We start from the raw sequence: 20,298 nt of genomic DNA on the forward strand, positions 1-20,298 counted from the left end.
TCAACATTCATCTTTCTTGATCTCTCTGTAACCTTGGACACTGTCCATCATCTTCTTCTCCTCTTCTCCCTAGGTTTTTGACAGCCTCATTCTCTTTTGGTTATCTTCCTACCTATCTGACCACTCCTTAATCTCCCAGTCATCTTCATTTAAGTCATGCCCACTAAGTATGGATGTCCCCTAGGACTCTGCTCTTGGCCCTCTTCTCTTCTCCTACTATACTACTTCATCTCATCAGGTCCCATGGATTTAATTATAATCTCTGTGCTGATGTCTCTAAAACATCTACTTATTCTTCAACAACTTCTCTGCTGATTTTCAATATCACATTTCCATCTGCCCTTCAGACATCTTGAATTGGATGTCCAGTAGACATCTTAAACTCAACATGTCCAAAACTGGATTCATATTCCCTCCTAAATCCTTTCTCTTTCCAAATATCCCTATCAATGTTGAGGGCACCACCATCCTCTCAGTCTCCCAGGCTTGCAACCTACATGCTATCCTCTACTCCTCTAACTTGAAACCCCTATAATCCAACATTTTGTCAAGGTTAATCAATTTCATTTTTGCAAATATTCTCCTTTCTTTCCTCTAACATTGTCACCATCCTGATACAGGCCTTCATCTCCTCATGGTTGAATTATTGCAATAGCTTTCTGATTAGTCATTCTGCCACAAGTCTCTCTCCACTCCAGTCTACCCTCTACTCAGCTGCCAAAGTCATCTTCCCAAAGCATAAATCTGACAATGTCACCCCCTCCAACTTACTAAACTCCAATGGCTCCCCAACACCACCAGGATCAAATACAAAATCCCATGTTTGGCATTTAAAGCACCCCATAACCTAGCTCTCCCCCAACCTTCCCAGTCTTCTTATACATTATAACCCCTTTCTCCCACCACACACTCTTCTTTTCAGTGACACCACTCTCTTTACCCAATTAATATACTCCACTGCAAGGTTTGGGACATTTTCACTGGCTGTCCCCCATTCCTGGAATGTTCTCCCTCTTCATCTCTACCTCTTAGCTTCTTTGGCTTCCTTTAAGTGCCACATAAAATACTACTTTCTATGGGAAGCCTTTCCCAATCCCTCTTAATTCTAGCTTGTTTATACATAATTAGTTGCATGTTGTCTCTCTCATTACATTGTGAACTCCTCAAGAGCAGGGACTGCCCTTTAACCTTACTTCATACTTATAATACTTATCACAGTGCCCACCTCATAGTCAGCACTTAATAAATGTTAATTGAATGGGTGGCTAGGTGGTGCAGTGAATAGAGCACCAGCCCTGGAGTCAGGAGAACCTGAGTTCAAATCCGGCCTCAGACACTTAACACAAAAAAAGCACTAGCCCTGTGACTTTGGGCAAGTCACTTAATCCCAATTGCCCTCCAAAAAGCAAAAAAATAAATAGATATATGTTAATTGATTTACTGGCTAAAGCACAATGATATAAAACAAGATGTTCTTTTAGGCTTTAGTCCAACATTTCTCACTAGTGACAACAGCTATCTTTTGTGAATTTTAGAGTGATCTGTGTGTAAAGTTGAATTCAGATATTTTTGCAGTGTTGGAGGAAACTTCATATAAGAATTATTTCTAAATCATCTAGTTTAAAGAGACTTGGGATAAGAAACTTTAGCTGAGTATTAAATTAGAAAGCTTAGGTGCCACTCACTCTAAAACAATAGGCTTATTTTATATGCACTTATAATTACCTTATGTTTCTATATCATTTCTGAACATATTATCTCCTTTTCTCTAGAATAGGTAGATAAAGAACAGAGCTCTAGAAAAGGACAACAAGATTCAGTGTCTATGCTTGAAGGAGAAAAAGTGGTTTGAACTTCATTGCAACAGATCTGAAGAGTCCATTATGCTCATTTAGAATTCAGTAATGAAAATTTAGAAAGCATTAAAAAGTCAAAGTCCTGGGGGCTAAAGTCACAGCTCCCCAGATAGATGCCTAAAGAAAGCTCTGGTACCCCAGGAAGCTAAGTGTAAAACAATAAAACCTAAGGCCTAAGGGCTGTATACTTTGCATTTGTATGTGAGATGATAGATTTTAAAGTATGTATTCTAATCCAGCCCTCTATTTTGGTTTACCCAACAACACACAAGGGGAACAGCTAAGATTCAACTCAGTCCAAAACTACAATGCTTCCTTCTATACCAAAATGGCTTTCATGGAGGAACAAGAAATAATTTGTACATATTTAAACCTGAAGTTTTGGGACATTAGGAAAGTGGTCTGGTTTTCTTTTTCTGAACGGCTGATGAATGAGGAAAATATGCTGTAAGCCTCTGGGTGGGTAGAAAAATCCTCATACTTTACCCTGTCCCCAGCTAAGTTTAAATGTGGCCCACAAATATAGACTTCTATTCCTTGTGTCTTTGTGTTCAATCTTTGCTCTGCAGTGAAAAAGTATCAGACCAGGATATGACCTTCTAAGTTTTCAGTTCAGGAAAAAAACTGCCAGAGGTGTAAGAGCTGGAGTCCATTCCACATTTTTCAGACAATCAAACCCAGTGAAGAACAGAGTCCTGAAGATCTGACCAAATCTGCATAACTGTAAATTAGAGGCAACCAAGAAGAATATCAATTCATCTGTTGGTTATATATATTTGCTTTTTGCTTTTTTTTTCCTTTGGAGGGGGGAAGGCAGGTCAATTGGGGTTAAGTGACTTACCCAAGGTCACACAGTAAGTGTTAAGTGTCTGAGGCTGAATTTGAACTCAGGTCCTCCTGACTCCAGGGCCAGTGCTCTATTCACTGCATCACTTACCCGCCCCAGTTATATGTATTTGAAAGTGAGCATTGCAGGATAAATGCTTTATAGCAACTGCTTTGCTATAAAGCCCAACTTCTACATGGACCAAGATGGTATTCCTAGAAAGTGGACACCCAGGTTTGGGGTACATTGTTTTATAACTTATATTTTTTCTCTATCTTGTTGATGAATATTCTTTATAAAAGAAAAAATAAATATAAAAGTTTTGTTGTGACGTCTTACCGGTCTTGCAGAAGAGCTGAATACCTCTGAACTAAATTATATAAAAGTATCTTTTAATTATACAAATTCCCTGATTTTATGATTAGGTGTTGTATAGGAAAGGCTATTTGCAGAACGCATCTATTTCTGGTGCTAAAAATAAATAGCATAAAAACCTCACTAATTTAAGCCAGTTTGAATCTATAAAAAGCCTGAATTATAAAATACATTTTTTAAAATATACCTCTATTACTTTTAAGTACATATAGTAATTCAAAATACTGCTTACAAACGGATTTTAAATAGAAGTCCCACTGAGCCTGTTCTAATGAATAGTTAAGATTCATTTATAATTAGCAACATCATTTGCATATGCACAATGTAATTAATATCCTTAATTTTTTTTCTCTTAATTTGGTAAGTAAACTCTGAGAGTAAAGATAGCCTTTACCCCAACTCCTGTCTGAACTACAACAATTTCTGAATTAGTGAAATTAAAATTAAGGAGTTACTGAGATTTTAATGTATTCACTCTCCCTTATTTTCTAGTCTTTGAAATCATTTTTAATGTGGCAACACTTGCACATTTATATATATATATATATATATATATATATATATATATATATATCATGTCTGAAGCACAATATTCAGTCAGAAGACCAGAGTTCTACCAATACCACCATAAGCAACATCACCACCACCACCATTATTGTAAGAATACAGTGATGATACCCACTATATACATTGAACAATGCTAGGTAGTAATTCATATTTATATGGTAATTTAAAATTCAACCAAAAGGCTTATTTTATGTATCCATATGGTATAGAGATGCCTCTAGGTTTTCAATGGTGTACTGGGCCTAGAGTTAGGAAGACCTTAATTAAAATCCAGTCCCATTTACTATCTCTGTGCAAATAATTTAAATTTCTGTTTGCCTTAGTTTCCTCAAATGTAAAATGGGGATAATAATACCACTTACCTCCCAGAGTTGTTGTGAGAATCAAATGTGAAAATATTTAAAAGCATTTAACACAGTACTTGGCACATAGTAAGTGTTTAATAAATGCTTGTTTCTGGTTCCTTCCTTTTAATCCTCATGTAGTAGAACCCAAGCTCTAATAAATTCTATCAGAAAGTAAGGACTTCAAATATATACCCAGAGATGGATTGTAGAATTGTCATCAAGAGGTCAGATAAGCTAAATTAGGAAAGGATTATCACTAGGTAGTATTCAGGGTTATAAAGCTTTTGGTCATAGCAGCTTTCAAAGATTATCTAATAAAAGCTTGGACATTTGAAATATTGAAGAAGCTTTGAAGATGTGCAAAGTTCTACCTATATTGTATGTGACATACAAAGGTCATCTAGACCATAGTCCCTGTGCTAAAAGACTTTACTCATGAATGAAGAGATAAAATTAACACACATAAAATAATCTGAACACAAGTACAAAAATGGATTACAAAATTTCAAAAGATAAAAGAGATTAATTGTCCCTATTGCAATCAGTCAAGATTGTATTAAGAAGCTGGAACTTAACCTGGGGTTTAAAGGATGGGTAAAATTTAGAAAGATAGAAAGTAGAGGAGTCCATTCTAGCCTCACCCAGGGGTAGAGATAGATTCATTTCCAATCTTGGACTGAGCCTGGATCTCCTTCCTTGTTTAACCTCAGGCTTCTTGATAAAGAGAGCAGGGAAAAACTCTTCTAGGATCCCAATCCCCCAGAAAGGCTAGCAGTTTCCTTCTCTGGGAAAGTTCAAAAGCATTGGATTGACTGTAAAGAGCTATGATTGATTCCCAAAAAGACAGAATAATAAGCATAAAAGGCAGATAGTAATAGGCAAACAGCTTCTAGAGGCAAGAGTTGGGGGTCCAGATCAGAAAGATAAGACAATATCAAAGATCAAGAAATGTCAGAGTATTTTAAGAAGTATAGTCTAGGGTTTTTGTGCAAACAAAACCAATGCAATCAAAATGTAAAAGAAAGCAAAGAAATGGGGGATGGGAGATTTTGCATCAATTATCTCTGATAAAGCTCTCATTTCACAAATATATAGAGAACTGAGTCGAATTTGCAAGAATTCAAGTCATTCTCCAACTGAAAAATGATCAAAGGATATGAACAGGCAGCTTTCTGACAAAGAAATCAAAGTTATATATGGTCATATAAAAATTCTCTAAATCACTATTGATTAAAAAATGCAAATTAAAACAACTCTGAGGTACTACCTATCAATTTGGCTAATATGACAGAAAAGGAAAATTATAAATGTTGGAAGGGATGTGAGAAAACTGAAATAATAATGCATTGTTGGTGGAGTTGTGAACTGATCCATTCTGTGGTGCCACCTAGTCCCTTTCCACTGCTAGAGTCCAATGGCCTGGTTCCATGCCCAATCCCATTTCTGACACCAACTAATGTCAACAGGACCAAACCAAACTCTAACCTATGGGTGGTTAGCCAAATATCCTGGTTCTGCTAACTTCATTTTGCATCAGTTCATGTAAGTCTTCCTACATTTTTTTCTAAAATCATCTTACTTGTCATTTCTTAGAGAACAATAATATCCCATCACAATCATACATTTCAACTTCAGCCATTCCTCAGTTAATAGACATCCCCTTGATTTCTGATTCTTAGCCACCACAAAAAAATCGGCCATATCTATATATACATTTTTTTTTTTTATAAATAGATCCTTTTCCCCTTTTTTGGATGTTTTTGGAATAGAGATCTAGTAGTAGTATTACTTGATCAAAGGACAAGCAAAGGACAAGCATTATGCCCTTTAGGCATAATTCCAAATTGCTCTCCAGAATGATTGAAGAATCCTTCAATTGAATCACTGTCTACTGGTTTCTGAAAAATAACTAGCTTCTGTTTCACAGAAGCCACTAGTACTGACTTATGAAAAATAATTGTCTCTATGACAAACAGTAGAGGAGATAGTAGCACAAAGGCATAGATGATCTCTGGCTCCTAGTTTCCAATTTGTTCTCTTCTTAAAAGTACCATAGTACCCATGGCCAACACAATACAGTTTTTCATTAAAAGTAGATCATTGGGGCAGCTAGGTGGCACAGTGAATAGAGCACCAGCCCTGGAGTCAGGAGGACCTGGGTTCAAATCCAGCCTCAGACACTTGGCACTTAACTAGCTGTGTGACCTTGGGCAAATCACTTAACCCCAATTGCCTTGCCTTCCCCCCTCAAAAAAAGTAGGTCATTGGTAGGCTCTTTGTAATGTGAGTTTTGTTAATCATGGAAGACCGAGCTCATATATTTCTGGCTTCTTCCAGGTTGTTTACTTTTAGCACTTTGGTTTTGTTGTCAAATTAACTCATCTATACAATTTTGTAGGCATCTTTCAATGTCCCATCTTTCTCAATCCAGCTTCTGTTTAGTTTCTACCTCAGTCTAATTCCTTAAATTTGCCTTTTGTAGTCTTTTTACCTATCACTTGATATTCTGTTACAAATATTATGGAAACTAATTTCCCAGTAAGATTTCTCCCAACCTCAGGCCACAGTTGACCTTTAAATCCTCATCAACAAAACTTTGACAGACTTAGTACCTATCTTTACCTACAGAAACTAAGTGAAGAGAAGAAATATCTAGATGGTATCATTTCAGAGGCACCAAGATGTCTTTAGCCAAAAAAAATCTCTTAACAATACTCAAAATTTCACCAGAAATTCCTTTTTAAATGCTAATAATCCTGAAATGGTAAAGGATGCCATTAGTCATGATTAGCATATCCCTTTATTAAAGTAATGTTCCTCCAAACAGTTAGATGAAATCAATTCACAATGTAACCTTGTGAATAGATGATTTGATAGAAAGGAATAGGAGGGAAGAGAAATTTTAATGAATATGTGTTAGTCAAAGATAAAAAGGTAATTTTAAAACAAGGTATACTTCAAGAGAGAATAGGTCAAAAGGTATGGAAGAGGGGCACAGAAAGAAGATGGAAAGACAACAAAAACAAACTTTAACTTCTTTGCAATTTTACCTAAATCTGTTAGTGGACATTGGACATTAGAAGAGCAGATGTCAAGAAATTCTAAAGAAGAGCCTATTAGAGACACTGGAGTGCAGAAATAGAAAACAGACATTTCAAAGAAAATATAGTCAAGGATTCATAATGGAGGCTACATGAAAGATGAAAGAAAAAAGCAAAAAGTTAAAAAATAATAATAATTCTATAGTGTCAGTCTCAGAGAAGTAAAAATGGCAATGCATTTGATTAGGATATAAATATGACAATAGAATGCTCATTCAGACATTTGTGACTTTGTTCCCCTACATTTAAGCGTGGTTGGCCACTCCATCATTTAAGTCCTGTCTACCCACCATGCTTGGGAATAGAATGATATCATGGGCCTGCTGTTGTGTCTGTGCTTTCTTTCTTTGTGATCTTGTTAGTTCCTATAAGAACAGATCATTTCTATGAAGATGATTCTCAAGCTAAATAACCAATCTTCATCTCTTTTTCTTTATCACCAGTTCTACATCACCACCTGCCTGCTAGACATCCCTTCCTGGATTGTATCTCATGCTATGCATTTCCAAAATACCTAATATTCTTTCTCTCCAAAACCCACTACTGGTACAACAAACTGATACAAAGTGAAGTGAACATAACTAGGAGAATATTATACATAGTAACAACAATATTGTACAATGAAGAACTGTGAATAATTTGGCTATTCTCAGCAATACAATGATCCAAGACAATCCCAAAGGACTCATGATTAAAAAAACTATTCACCTCTAGAGAAACAAACTGATATTGTCAGAATACAGACTGAATCTTAATATTTTTCACTTTCTTTCCTTATTTCTATTTTTGTTCATCTTCTTGCACAAAATGACTAATATGGAAATATTTGACATGATTGTACATGTGTAGCCTATATCAGATTGCTTTACTATTTCAGGGAGGGAGGGGGGAAGGGGAGTTAGAATTTAGAACTCAAAATTTAAAAAAAACTAATATTAAAAATTATTTGTACATGTAGTTGGGGGGAAATAAAATATTGAAAAACTGAAAAATAAGGTATTGGTACAATATTATAAGAAAAAAACTGGACCACAATATTTGTACATATTGATCCACAAAAATTCCAAGAAAAGCCCTTTATTTGTGATAGAATATCTCTGAATTTACCTGTAGTAGATTAGGGAGAGAGAGGGAGAGAGAGAGAGAGAGAGAGAGAGAGAGAGAGAGAGAGAGAGAGAAATGTCTCTCTATAGGAAGAAATCTATATCTATTTAGATATAGATATAGATGATAAGGTAAGGAGCAGATCCTAGGAAGTAGATAGATTTTCAAAGGGAAAGTCTTTAGCCTGCAATATAGATTGGATTTCAAGGGTAAATCCCTGCACTATGCAGCAGATAGGGTTATAAACCACTGGGAATTATGGGATGCTGGTGGACAGTAGCCCATGTGACATAGTCACATATAACATAATGATGTCTTTGGTTTATATATAATGGAAAGTTGTCCACTGATGCCATGATCTGTGGCATCTCCCAATACCAAAAAAATCCCCCAGTAAGATACAGTTCAGTCCCCTCTGATCTGGCTGCATTTGTCACCACTCAAACATCCAATTCTATGAAGAAAATGGGAGACAGGGGACATTCTTGGTGCTCAGTTCACCTGAACTGAACCAAATCAGAAACAGAAACTGAATCATTGCTACCAACATGTATCCTTGCCAAGTAGGCTTACAAGCTAACTCAACCTATTCTTTTTTAGTTCCCTTCCTTATGTGAAATCAGTCATTCATAGAATCCTGATACCTGAAGTTAGGATGGGTGCCAAAAGCCTACCTATAAAATCACCTTAAAGAACTATTGGTTAGCAGCAGCATCATAAATTTTAGCAGCTATGTGACACAGTGGATAGAGAACCAGGCCTGAATCCAGGAAGACCTGAGTTTAAATCTGGCCTCAGAAACTTACTAGCTATGTGACCATTGGCAAGTTATTTAACCTCATTTACCTCAGTTTCCTCACTATAAAATGAGCTGGAGTAGTAAATAGCAAACCATTCTAATATCTTTGCCAAGAAGACACCAAATGGGGTCACCAAGAGTCAGATGTGACTGAAATGATTCAACAACAACAAAATTCTAGCAGTCCATATGCCTCACCTATAGTTGTGGTAAAAAAAAGAAAGATAGAAAGAAAAATGAGAAAATACAAATGTGTATGGCCTATCTAACCTTGAATAAACATATTAATTGAACTGGTACACTAAAATTTAAGGGGTTTTAGATTCTATGTTAAGTAGCCAGTGGTTTTTAATGTTGAATTTAAACATTGGTAATAATATACACATTAATAATAATAATAGCTAACATTTATATAGTTCTTACTATGTGCCAGACACTGTGGTACTCATTTTACAGTTATTGCCTTATTTGATCCTCACAGTAACTCAGAGATACAGGTGCTACTATTATCCCTATTTTACAGATGAGGCAACTGAGGCAAATTAAAGTTATATTACTTGCCCAGTGCCATAACTAGTAAGTGACCGAGGACAGATTTAAACTCAAGTCTTCTTGATTTCATTCCCAGTGCTCTATCCACTGTGCCACCTAACTGTCAAAAAGACAAGGAGTAGATAACTTCCATCTGCCTGGCTGGATTTTCTGAGTTTGAGAATATGCCTCAAGATATCTTGGGGGCACTTGCAACTTTCTAAATGAATTAATGGAGAAAGAAGTTCTGTTTTCTTATCTAGATGGCATTGTTTTTGTAAAAGTACTTAGAGTATGAAAAGATACTTCTGAAAGTACTAGGTTGACTAGAGAAGACTAGCCTGAAACTATTGCTTAAAAATTATCAGTTCACAGTGCCTCCATTAAGGGTATGGGTAGTATAGTATGCCAGCAAGGAGTGAGAACTGACCCCCCCCACAAAAAAAATAAAAGCATTACTTAAGCGGCAAAACCCCAAAATCTCTGAGATTTAAGAACTTTTCTAGGTATTTATGAAGAACTATATTGTTAAACCACAGAATTATCTTACTTGGATATATGACTTGAGAGAATCAAAAGCAGAAGGACAGGGAAGACCAATGTACTCTATGGGGTTTGGTTTTTTTTATGTCGTTTGTACAGCGATTGCTATACAGATAAAGAAGAACAAGCTTTTTTAAATGTGATCATTTGCCTCACACATGCTCCAGTGCTGGTTTACTCAATTCCAGAGAAGCCTTTTTTCTGCATACAGATGCAACATGGAAAAATTAGAAACAGTGTTATATCAAGAGAATGACGGTCAGAAGAAACCATGTTTTTTCCAGATTAGGACTTGCTGACAGTGAGACTTGTTATCCTGAACAAAACTTGGAGTTCTTAGCTTTGAAGTATGCTAAGACTATGTTTTTAGAGCTAAATTTCACGCCTAAGCTGACAATCCACTGACATCTTTTACCTATTGCCAAATGATATGCTCTTTTCCAGAGTAGAATAGCAGCATTGGCCAATTTTGAATTCAGCATATACTACAACCAGGGAAAACTAATGTGGATTCTGATGCTCTGTATTAAAGTCAACGTAACACTAAAATGATAGTAATATAGAAGAAAGTAATTAAAGCTGTATGCCCAGGGCCCCACCAAATGGAAGTGTAGCTGAGACTTCAAGACTTCTGCCAGATAGCAAGTCAACAATATACATGAACATTGTTTCATTAAACCAACCCTCTTTGTTGCAATTGTCTGTGGACGATTGGCCCAGAAGTGATACAAGCTAAGAAATCCAATTACAATAGCCAGAAGATAGCCTTCTAGTGAGTGTGGCAGAAGTTGGGTTTGTAACTATATAGGATTGTGAGTGTTCCTACATGTGGTACCAGGAAGCAATTGGTGCTACCTCGAACATAGCATGCCATGGCCATAAAACTCTATGTTATGACTTGACATAAGGAACAAGAGGAGATGCTGGAGCTACTAAGAAACAGATTTTATCGACCCAAGATGACTACAGATGTCACTAAGAAATATAACACGTGCTCATTGATGAAAAGTATATGTGCCATATACTTGCATGTAAGAACTGGGGGATTTTTTTTTAATTCTTTAATTTATTAATTTGTTTGTTTCCTTTTAATTTACAGGATTCAATTCCACAATTCCTTGAATTTCACATTTTGTCCCCCTCCTTCCCCTCCCCCCCATGGCGTCTTATAATCAAGTATAGGATCTGTAGATACTTTCACATTATACAATGGTCAGGTTATAAGGATGGATTGTACCAGCTGGGATGAAAAATGGTATAGAGGACATAAAATCAAATAAGAGAACAAAAAAGATCAGGTATTTTGCTTCCACCTGGATATAAATTTAGTTCTTTCTAGTTCTTTCTCTGGATGCACATTTTTCTCTCCATCATGTGTCTTTTGGGATTGACTTATATCCCTGCATTATTGAGAAGAGTCCAGTCTATCAAAGTTGGTCATCACACATATGTTGTGTCCGTAATTGTGTACAAATTCCTCCTGGTTCTACTCTTCTCACTCAGCATCAGTTCTTTTAAGCCTCTCCAGGTAAATATGAAGACTGCCTGCTCCCCATTTCTTATAGCGCAGTAATATTCCATAACATGCATATACCACAACTTGTTCAGCCATTCCCCAATTGATGGACACCCCCTTGATTTCCAATTCTTTGCCACAACAAAAAGAGCTGCTATAAACATTTTTGTACATATGGGTCTTTCTCCCATTTCTATGATCTCTTTGGGATATAACCCTAGGAGTAGTATTGCTGGATCAAAGGGTATGAAAGTATTTATAGCCCTTTGGGCATAGTTCCAGATTGCTCTCCAGAAAGGCTGGATCAGTTCACAGCTCCACCAACAATGCATTAGTGTTCCAGTTTGCCCACATCCTCTCCAGCATTTGTCATTTTCCTGTTTTGTCATCTTAGCCAATCTGACTGGTGAGATGTGGTACCTCAGAGTTGTTTTGATTTGCATTTCTCTAATCAATAGTGAATTAGAGCATTTCTTCATGTGCTTATAGATAGCTTTAATTTCTTTCTCTGAAAACTGCCTGTTCATATCCTTTGACCATTTATCAATTGGGGAATGACTTGTATTCTTATAAATTTGACTCAGTTCTCTGTATATTTTAGAGATGAGTCCTTTGTCAGAGACATAGGTTGTAAAGATTCTTTCCCAATTTCCCGCCTCCCTCTTAATCTTGGTTACATTGGCTTTATTTGTACAGAAACTTTTCAATTTCATGTAGTCAAAATTATCCATTTTACATTTTATAATGTTCTCTAATTCCTGTTTTGTCATAAAGTCATTCCCTTTCCACAAGTCTGATAGGTAAACTATTCCTTGGGATTTTTAATCACTGGGAGGTAGAATACAAGCCATATTTTAATAGGAACTGGGAATGTCATCAGATATGCACAGGTATATCCACTGTGTGCATATTTAATTATAACACTTTCACAGCTGCTGAAATATTATAAAAGAAATATGTTTAATCTATTATTTCCCTGTTGGGATTTATTCTGACTAAGTTAGAAACTTTGAAAGAAAATTACTTAAAGAAATACTAGCTCCATCAGGTATTAAGAAACCAAGAACTACATAATTTCTCTCCTCAGGAGATCCACGGGAACTGATGAACATGCTGCGAAATCTGAGCAGAAATCTGAGTGAAGCAGTACAAACAGCTCCATCAGAAGTAATGCCGCAAGTTTTAGACCATATTTACTTATTTTTAGATATGAAACATGCCTACATATTGACTTGCATTTTGGTGTCTTGGAGGATGAAATGTTACTCATGCTCAATACATTTTTCAGCTTAAAGATAAGTTGAGGCAAGTTTAACAATTAACTACGGCCTCAGGTAGGACAAATTCTGACAGAAATATACAAAGTTCCAATGTCTGAATACATTACCAAGGACTATAGACAGGTGACAATTTTTTCTCAGAAACTTTGGATTTCAAGGAAACCACAAATTATCAGATAGACAGAAATGTACTCCTTTTCCAGTTGTTAAAAGACAAGGCAACTTACCAACATATAGAGAAATACCAGAAAGTAGTAGGGATTCTACAAAAATAATTCATAGAAACCATGTATATAACCTGAAGGAGAGTTAGTTAGATGCCCTAAGAAACAAGAGAAAATTAATGACAAGCAATTAAACTATCAACCAGTTAGAACTGTACTACATGAAATAGATGAAAACTTTAAAGTGATGTTTCTAATGTCTGTCAGTCATTCTTCAAGTAGTTATTAAAAGCCTAAAATTTGCCAGGCACTGTGCTAAACACTAAGTGTACAAAAAAGGGAAAAAAACCACATACACAGAAAACTGCTCTAAAGGTTAATGGGGGAGACAACATTGAAACAATTCTGTACAAATAGCTGAGGAAGACACTACATACAGAAACAAAAAACTTGGCTAGAACTGAGAAAAAACTCAGGTCAAAGAAAAGGCCTTCATTCAGAGACTGTGTCTTTCCTGCCTAAAACTTCATTTGTAAAGACATTTGAGTGGGGGGGAGGGAGGGGAGGGCAGAAGAGGGAAGGCAATCTATAATGCTTAGAGAGAATGGCAGGGACTCTATACTATCAATAAACTGAGATACATCAACATTCAAAAAGGTCAGTTCGTCAGAAAGTAATAAAATTATTCAAACTCTGGGTAGTTTAATGAAATCACAAAAGAAACAATAGAAGTGGTTACTGATACAGCCAGATGTTGCTGCTAATGAATTATATCCCATAGTGTTTTGTACATTTTGATGTGCAAATGTAGTGCTATGTATATTCATTATTGTTTCATTTTACCATTATTATTATGTATTACATTGTGGATAATTATATTTAAATATTATTGTTACTTCTGTTCACACTGCATTTTTTCTTCTTATTTAAAACAACTTATCAAGTGGTACTTTGCATTATTATATTATATATGTATTATTAATAATATTAATATACATTAAAATACATAATATATAAACAAAGATCGGGAAAAATAGATTTGGGAATATATGTATATATATATGTATATGTGTATGTATATATTTATATCTATGGAGAAATATATCTAAACTTTATTGTAGCCTTTTGGGGGTGGGGGAGGGTAGGTATCTATTTATAGCTATAGAGAAACACATCTAAACTCTATTGTGGCCTTGGTGGGGGGAGGGTTGGGGAAGGGGAAAAAGAACAAAGTAAAAAAGTGCACAGCAGAGAACAAAAGAAAACTCACAAGGAAGCAATGATGGACAATTCTCAACACAATGAGTATTTTTTAGCATATAGCCTTTCTTGAAACGAAAATTTATTATTACATATTTTGAATCCTCTCATGTTCTGCTACGGACATGACAGGCTTTTATTTCTTTCTAATTTTATACTTAAATTCCAATATTTAAGTTTATGGTATGTTTTTGTTTCTTTTCTCTATTCTATATTTGTGTTCTGGTGTTTGAGTCTAAAATAAAATTTTGTAAAAAATATTGACATAATATTGAAATGAATTTTATATACCCATGAATGATTTTCAGAGGACTGAAAATATTTTGGTCATGGGGAGAAATTTAACTTCTGTTTCAAAAGCTTCTACTACAATGGTTATAGTTGTTACTATAATTGGCAAGAAGAAATTGGAATGTTGTAGAAATTGTCATTTTAATTGAAAGTTGGGGAGATTGTTCACAGTTATGACTTCAGAGAAGTTAAAAAGACTGCTTTCCTCTCATGACTAAACAGAAACTGTAGAAGACAGAGAGAAAGAGAATATAGAAGTCTTTCCTGACATGATTGTCTTAACCATTATCTTTCAAAATAGATGTTCCTTTTTTTTTTAAGCAATTGGGGTTAAATAACTTGCTCAAGGATACATGGCCAGTTATTTTATGTGGGTGCCAAGTATCTGAGGCTGGAACCGATCCCGGGTCTCCCGATGCCGGGGCCCACGCTCTTACTGCGCCACCTAGACACCCTGAGATGTTCTTAAGAAGAGATTTTGCTCAGCATATTAAGTGAATTGAATGGTGGACTTGTCTTCAGATGTAAGGAGTCATGCACAGTTATAAGTGTGGTGAAAGGTGACTGTCATCTTTTTCATAGCTAAAATACTATAAATAATTATGCCTGTTATGGATTAATTTCAATATATTGTGTAACAGGAATTTTAATACTGAATTAGTCATAGGAGATATATAGAGAGATGTGTATTGTTGCTGTTGTTTGTCAATTTTCAAAGAGGATCAATGACATCATGGCATGATGTCATGACTTGCCTATGAATTGGATTTAAGTGATACAATTGAAGTCATCAGCCTCATTCTCACGTCCTAAGTCATTAAAGTCCAGTGGCAGGACAAATGTGAAGACTACTGGTGATGACCCAGGTGTCTTCAATGCCTGACCAAGTTCTAAGTACTCCACAGAACCTGCTTTAGTCACTTTCATGGCCTTAGGAACAAATTGTTCTTATCTACCTTTTCCACCAGAGAAAGTATTCATATGGTTGGGGTAGACATCCTCCTAACTTTGAAGTCTGTTGGTTACCCACAACCTGGTTTAGTTGTCAGTCAATGTGGTTTACTGGAATGTGGCCACAGGGGATGCTAAAGCTTCTTAGAGCCTAGATGAGAGTTTGGTGAAAGCATCACTGAAAAGGACAAGAAAGCCTTTATACCAGAGGTGCTAGAATATCTCCAGAATACCCTATGCACCATAGATAGACAGACAGACAGACAGGTAGATGGATAGATGATAGATAGATAGATAGATGATAGATAGATAGATATACACACATATAGAAAGAGAGGAGAAAAGGTAGATAAGGAGACAGACAGATAAAAACAGAGATAGAGAAATGAGTATTATTGGAAAAGGAAGTCTCTCCAGTTTATTAAATAAATCATATTTAACAAAATGGGATAGAGCCTCTGAGCTTAGCAGATTTATGAGGTAGATGTAATTACTAACTTTTTAAAATCCAAATACTCTTCTACATTACCAAATATAACTCCTATATTGCTCTAGATATGAGGATAATGGTAATGAATATGATAACAACAATGAATATGCTAACGAGGCTCAAGCTAACCCCTAAGTGAGGTTATAATTCTTGCTATAATAGCCACTAGATGGCGCATTGGATAGAGTTGGACAGGACTGAATAACAATAGCAATGACACATCAAGTGATATTTTCAATATATTTGATGGATTTTTTAAAATGAAAATTATAAGGTGGAAGAATTACATTGGACTCTGCACTGATGGAATTCAATCAATAGAAGAACAAAGTTCACATCTGCCAACATTAATTTAAAGTATGGCCCCTTATACAGTTTGGACATGTTGCATGATGCACAATCACTTGTACTGAGACATGTGAACGACAAACTGCATACTGTTTTTCAAGTTGTTAGAAGTCAACTAATTTATTTTTAAGTCTATTAAAAGGAAAATTCTTCTCAAAATTATGGAACAATATAGCCACAAAGCATAAGGTACTTCTATATTATAAGAAATGCTGGCTTTCTCATAATAAAATAACTTGAGCTTAAAGAAAAAAATGCTATTTTTCTTAATGATGATATGGAAGATGCAACAAATTCATTTATAACAAAAATTTCTTCTCTAAATTTGCATATTTATTGGATAATCTAGAAAGAAAGTTTTTTAAAAGTTTAAGGACAGAATTTTTAAAAGTACAAAATACTCTATTTGTCAATTTTTAAAAGCCTACCTACAAATGAAACAGAAGAAAATAATGATGCTGATTAATCACTTGATCAGCCCACAAAATAATTATTTTTTATTTTTAAAGATCAGGGTATTTCTAAGTATAAATCAATAAGGAATCCATTGGCCATAGATAAATATGATAGAATTGTTCTTAGTCCATCCAAAAAAAATGATTAACATATTTAACTTGCTATAGTACACTAAACAAACATTTAAACATGTAAATGTTGGGATTAGCTATAGTTCCATAAAGGAGTCTCTATTTAGTCTCAGAGCAATACATTTTGCTATGTTTATAAGCTTCTTATTTGTATGCTACAGTTTTTTTTTTTTGCCATAGCTTTTATAATAACAAAAAAATCAACTTCCTTTATTGTCTGAAAGAGAATTTTTCTATTTCAATTTCTTGCATATTATTATCTTTTGAGAAACTATGAGCTTAAAAAGTCTATTTTTCACATTAATAGTATTGCTATCATGATTACTGAGAAAAAGAATGTCCTAGTGGGTTACTAACCTGCCTGGAAACCAGGAAAATCTGGGTTCAGGTTCTAGTCCTGGCCTTGACACATTTGCAAAAAGTTTCTCCAAAGTGTTCCCTATACCAATCACAATTTTGTTCCTTACCCCAATGACTAATCATTATTATGTTATAATGGTTAGAAGTTATAAATGTGAAAATTCTAAAGGATTTTTATCAATCAATAACTCTATATATTATTTTCTTGTGTGTCCAAATTTTATCTATATTTAATATCATTTTCTTTAAAATTATAATGAATTCAATTTAAATAAATACAGGCTAAAATACTATTTGCTGAGATTTATTAAAAGAGGGAATTATATAGAGATCACACTTATTTTTACAACAGAGCAAACTTAACTCCATAAAGGTTGGAAGCTACTGCCTTAGCAGATCTACTTGAGAACTGTGTATTCAGGATCATTTTGACTAGTAAGGATAGTAAAGGGAATGTAAGATAAGTAAATGCCTCTTTATAAGTGAAGGGCCCTCCCTTTGGGAAGACCCTTGCTAATATTGCTAATATTGGGGCCATGTTGACCTTCCTGTATTTTAAGAGTGGATCTAAGAACCCAATTTCACAACCAAGATTTAAAAGAACCAGAAATTAGATTGGAAGGATGAGAGGGGGCAGATTTTAAAGTCCAAAGACATTAGCATAATAATGATTCAAATTTTGAAAAGCTCTGGCAAAACTATAAAGTCAATTTATTTGCTGTCGTGCTTTCTTCTCTTGTCCCTACAAAAGCCCTCAACCATATACCCAAATAAGAAGCACTTATAACCTCTCATGCATATATACAGATATACATATATACACCTACACATACAAACACACACCCATACAAGCACAACACAACACAACACAAAAGCTCCTTTTCTGTTTTTCACCTTCTTTTCCATTTTGCCCTTTCAATCTGCTTCTGTGTAATGCAGGGATCTCCAATCCCTTTTTAGCTCCTCAGCTGCTTGAAGGTGGGTGGTTTCCTAAAGCAGCTTAGAAAATAGACCAAGAACAGAATGATTTTTGCTCCCCTGTTCTCTTTCTCTTTCTCTCCCCCACCCCCTTTTACAGGGGGCATAAGTAAAACACAACACCCTTTCCCCTTAACAATCATGAATCAGCAAAGAGCTGCCTTAAAATGATACTGGGGAGGAGGGGGGACACAGAAATCAAAGAAATCAATGCATGCCATCAATAAAAGTACTTTGAGATGTCATTCACCCTCCTAGCAGTATCCCAAAATCTAAGTGTTATTAAGGCTTAAAGCTGCACAAAGACTTTTGGGACACGCTGAAATTGCTTCTCTAGAGAAAAGGGAAGTAGAGGAATGACAGAGCTGGATCTGAAGAGGCTGAGACTGAAAGCTATGGGACCCAAACATTTTCAGGTACTTTTCCTGAATATGGAGAGGAGAATGTTGAGTGTGTGTGTGTGTGTGTGTGTGTGTGTGTGTGTGTGTGTTAATAGTGAAAGGCATGGTGGAGATCACAAATGAATGGAATAGATGGATAGACAGAAGATACTTCTCTGGAGTGGGTGGACTGGACAGTATCAGCGGACTGTTTCTCAGATGCCACACGTAATAAAGGGAAGGGTACAGTGTGTCAGCCTGGATAAGAGTAGAGACATAGAAGAAAGGGTGCATTTTTTACTTTCCCACTGCTTCCCTCTTTCAAAAAGCAAGTGCCCAAATTCAATCAGAAGTATTCGGCAGCATGGCATTGGGGTGACTGAGTGGCAGCTGCCTCCCAGGACCCCACCAACGATACATTTTTTTCTCTACCTTCTACCCCCACCACCTTCATTTTCACACACATGCTTACCCCTTCAGCTCCCTGTTCTCTCTTGTGTTTCTAGAAGTCTCAGTCTCTCTGTCTCTGTCTCACTGTCTCTTTGTGTCTTTTCTGTCTCTATTTCTCTATCACTTCTGTCTCTTTCTTCTTCCTAACCACCCCTTTCCTCTGTTCCCCATCTCCTTCAATCTTCCTTCAGCTCTGATTAACATGGATGACCATGCCCAGTAACGTTGGGAAAACTCAGGGGACGTCGCCCCTTGATAACAGCCTCCTTGGAGCACATCACTGACCCCAGCGCGGCGCACCTAGAGTCTGAGCAGCAGTGAGAAGGACGCTAGAAGAAGGAAGAGGAGGGGAGCAGACCACCCTGGGAAAGGGGCTGCCCCTACTACACTGCTGCTCTCCTGAAGGAGGGGAAATCGCCTCTCTCTTACTCCCAGCCACTGCTGAACCTTGTTTGCCGGCGTTGTTTGGGCTGAATGTGCTCAGTCCAGATTCAGGTTTATGCGCTGACACACTAGGGCGAAGGGTTTGAGGCACCAATGAAATACACAAAATTGTACCTCTGTGTTGCTGCTCCTTCAGCTACTGCCGCCACCTCAGCTGCCGATCGGGTCTGAGGCGTGAGGACCTGCGGGGGTGGGGGTGGGAAGGGGGGCGATCCGCACCCGTTACGTCTTCTCTGGGATTTCTGCTGAGGTGAATTGAGGGAGGTGGAAGAGAGGGACGAAAAAAAAAAGCCATAAATATGGATGTATATATAAAACTTTCTGGAGCAGTCGGTGCCCCTTAAGGCTTTCTGGAAGCCCCTGCCTCCAAGAAGGAGCATTCTTTATTTCTCAGAGCTTCTGCCTTGGGTGTCACAATCAAGTGCCCTCCCTCCCTCCGTATATAGTGAATTTGAGGGAGGAGAGCAGACGCTGAGTCGGGAAAGGAGGGGTGCTCCTTTTCTCTTTTCTTTACTACTGCGATTAGCCATCTTTGTCACTTACCATCCTACCGGTATCTGCCAGTCAGGTGGGTGGACCCCTCCACGTCTCCGAAACTAGCCAAGGGTTTGCCCCCACGTCTTCTGGGGCATACAGGTCACTGAGATCGGGGACTGCCTACAGAGAGAAAAGGGCTCCGTGGCGAGCCCAGGACTCCTGAGAGCTCGGAAGATCCGCTGCTCCACTGGCTGCTGCTGCCTGATAATTTAT

At 36.6% G+C, this 20,298-nt stretch overlaps 1 long non-coding RNA gene across 1 annotated transcript in view; it reads right to left on the reverse strand.

Annotated features, from left to right (window-relative positions):
• LOC138144302 (uncharacterized) overlaps positions 1–20,292 on the reverse strand; it is a 173,139-nt gene extending 152,847 nt beyond the window's left edge. Inside the window, exons 1-2 of the long non-coding RNA XR_011163914.1 lie at positions 20,092–20,292; positions 19,663–19,793 (exon numbers count right to left, since the gene is read on the reverse strand). This is a non-coding gene — a long non-coding RNA (uncharacterized lncRNA). The remainder of the gene's footprint in view (positions 1–19,662; positions 19,794–20,091) is intronic.
• Between the last annotated feature and the right edge of the window lie 6 nt (positions 20,293–20,298).

Source organism: Petaurus breviceps, unplaced genomic scaffold (genome assembly GCF_028583685.1).
Source record: "Petaurus breviceps papuanus isolate PSGF00001 unplaced genomic scaffold, PetGlider_PUasm1.0 90696, whole genome shotgun sequence".
NCBI lineage: Eukaryota > Metazoa > Chordata > Mammalia > Diprotodontia > Petauridae > Petaurus > Petaurus breviceps.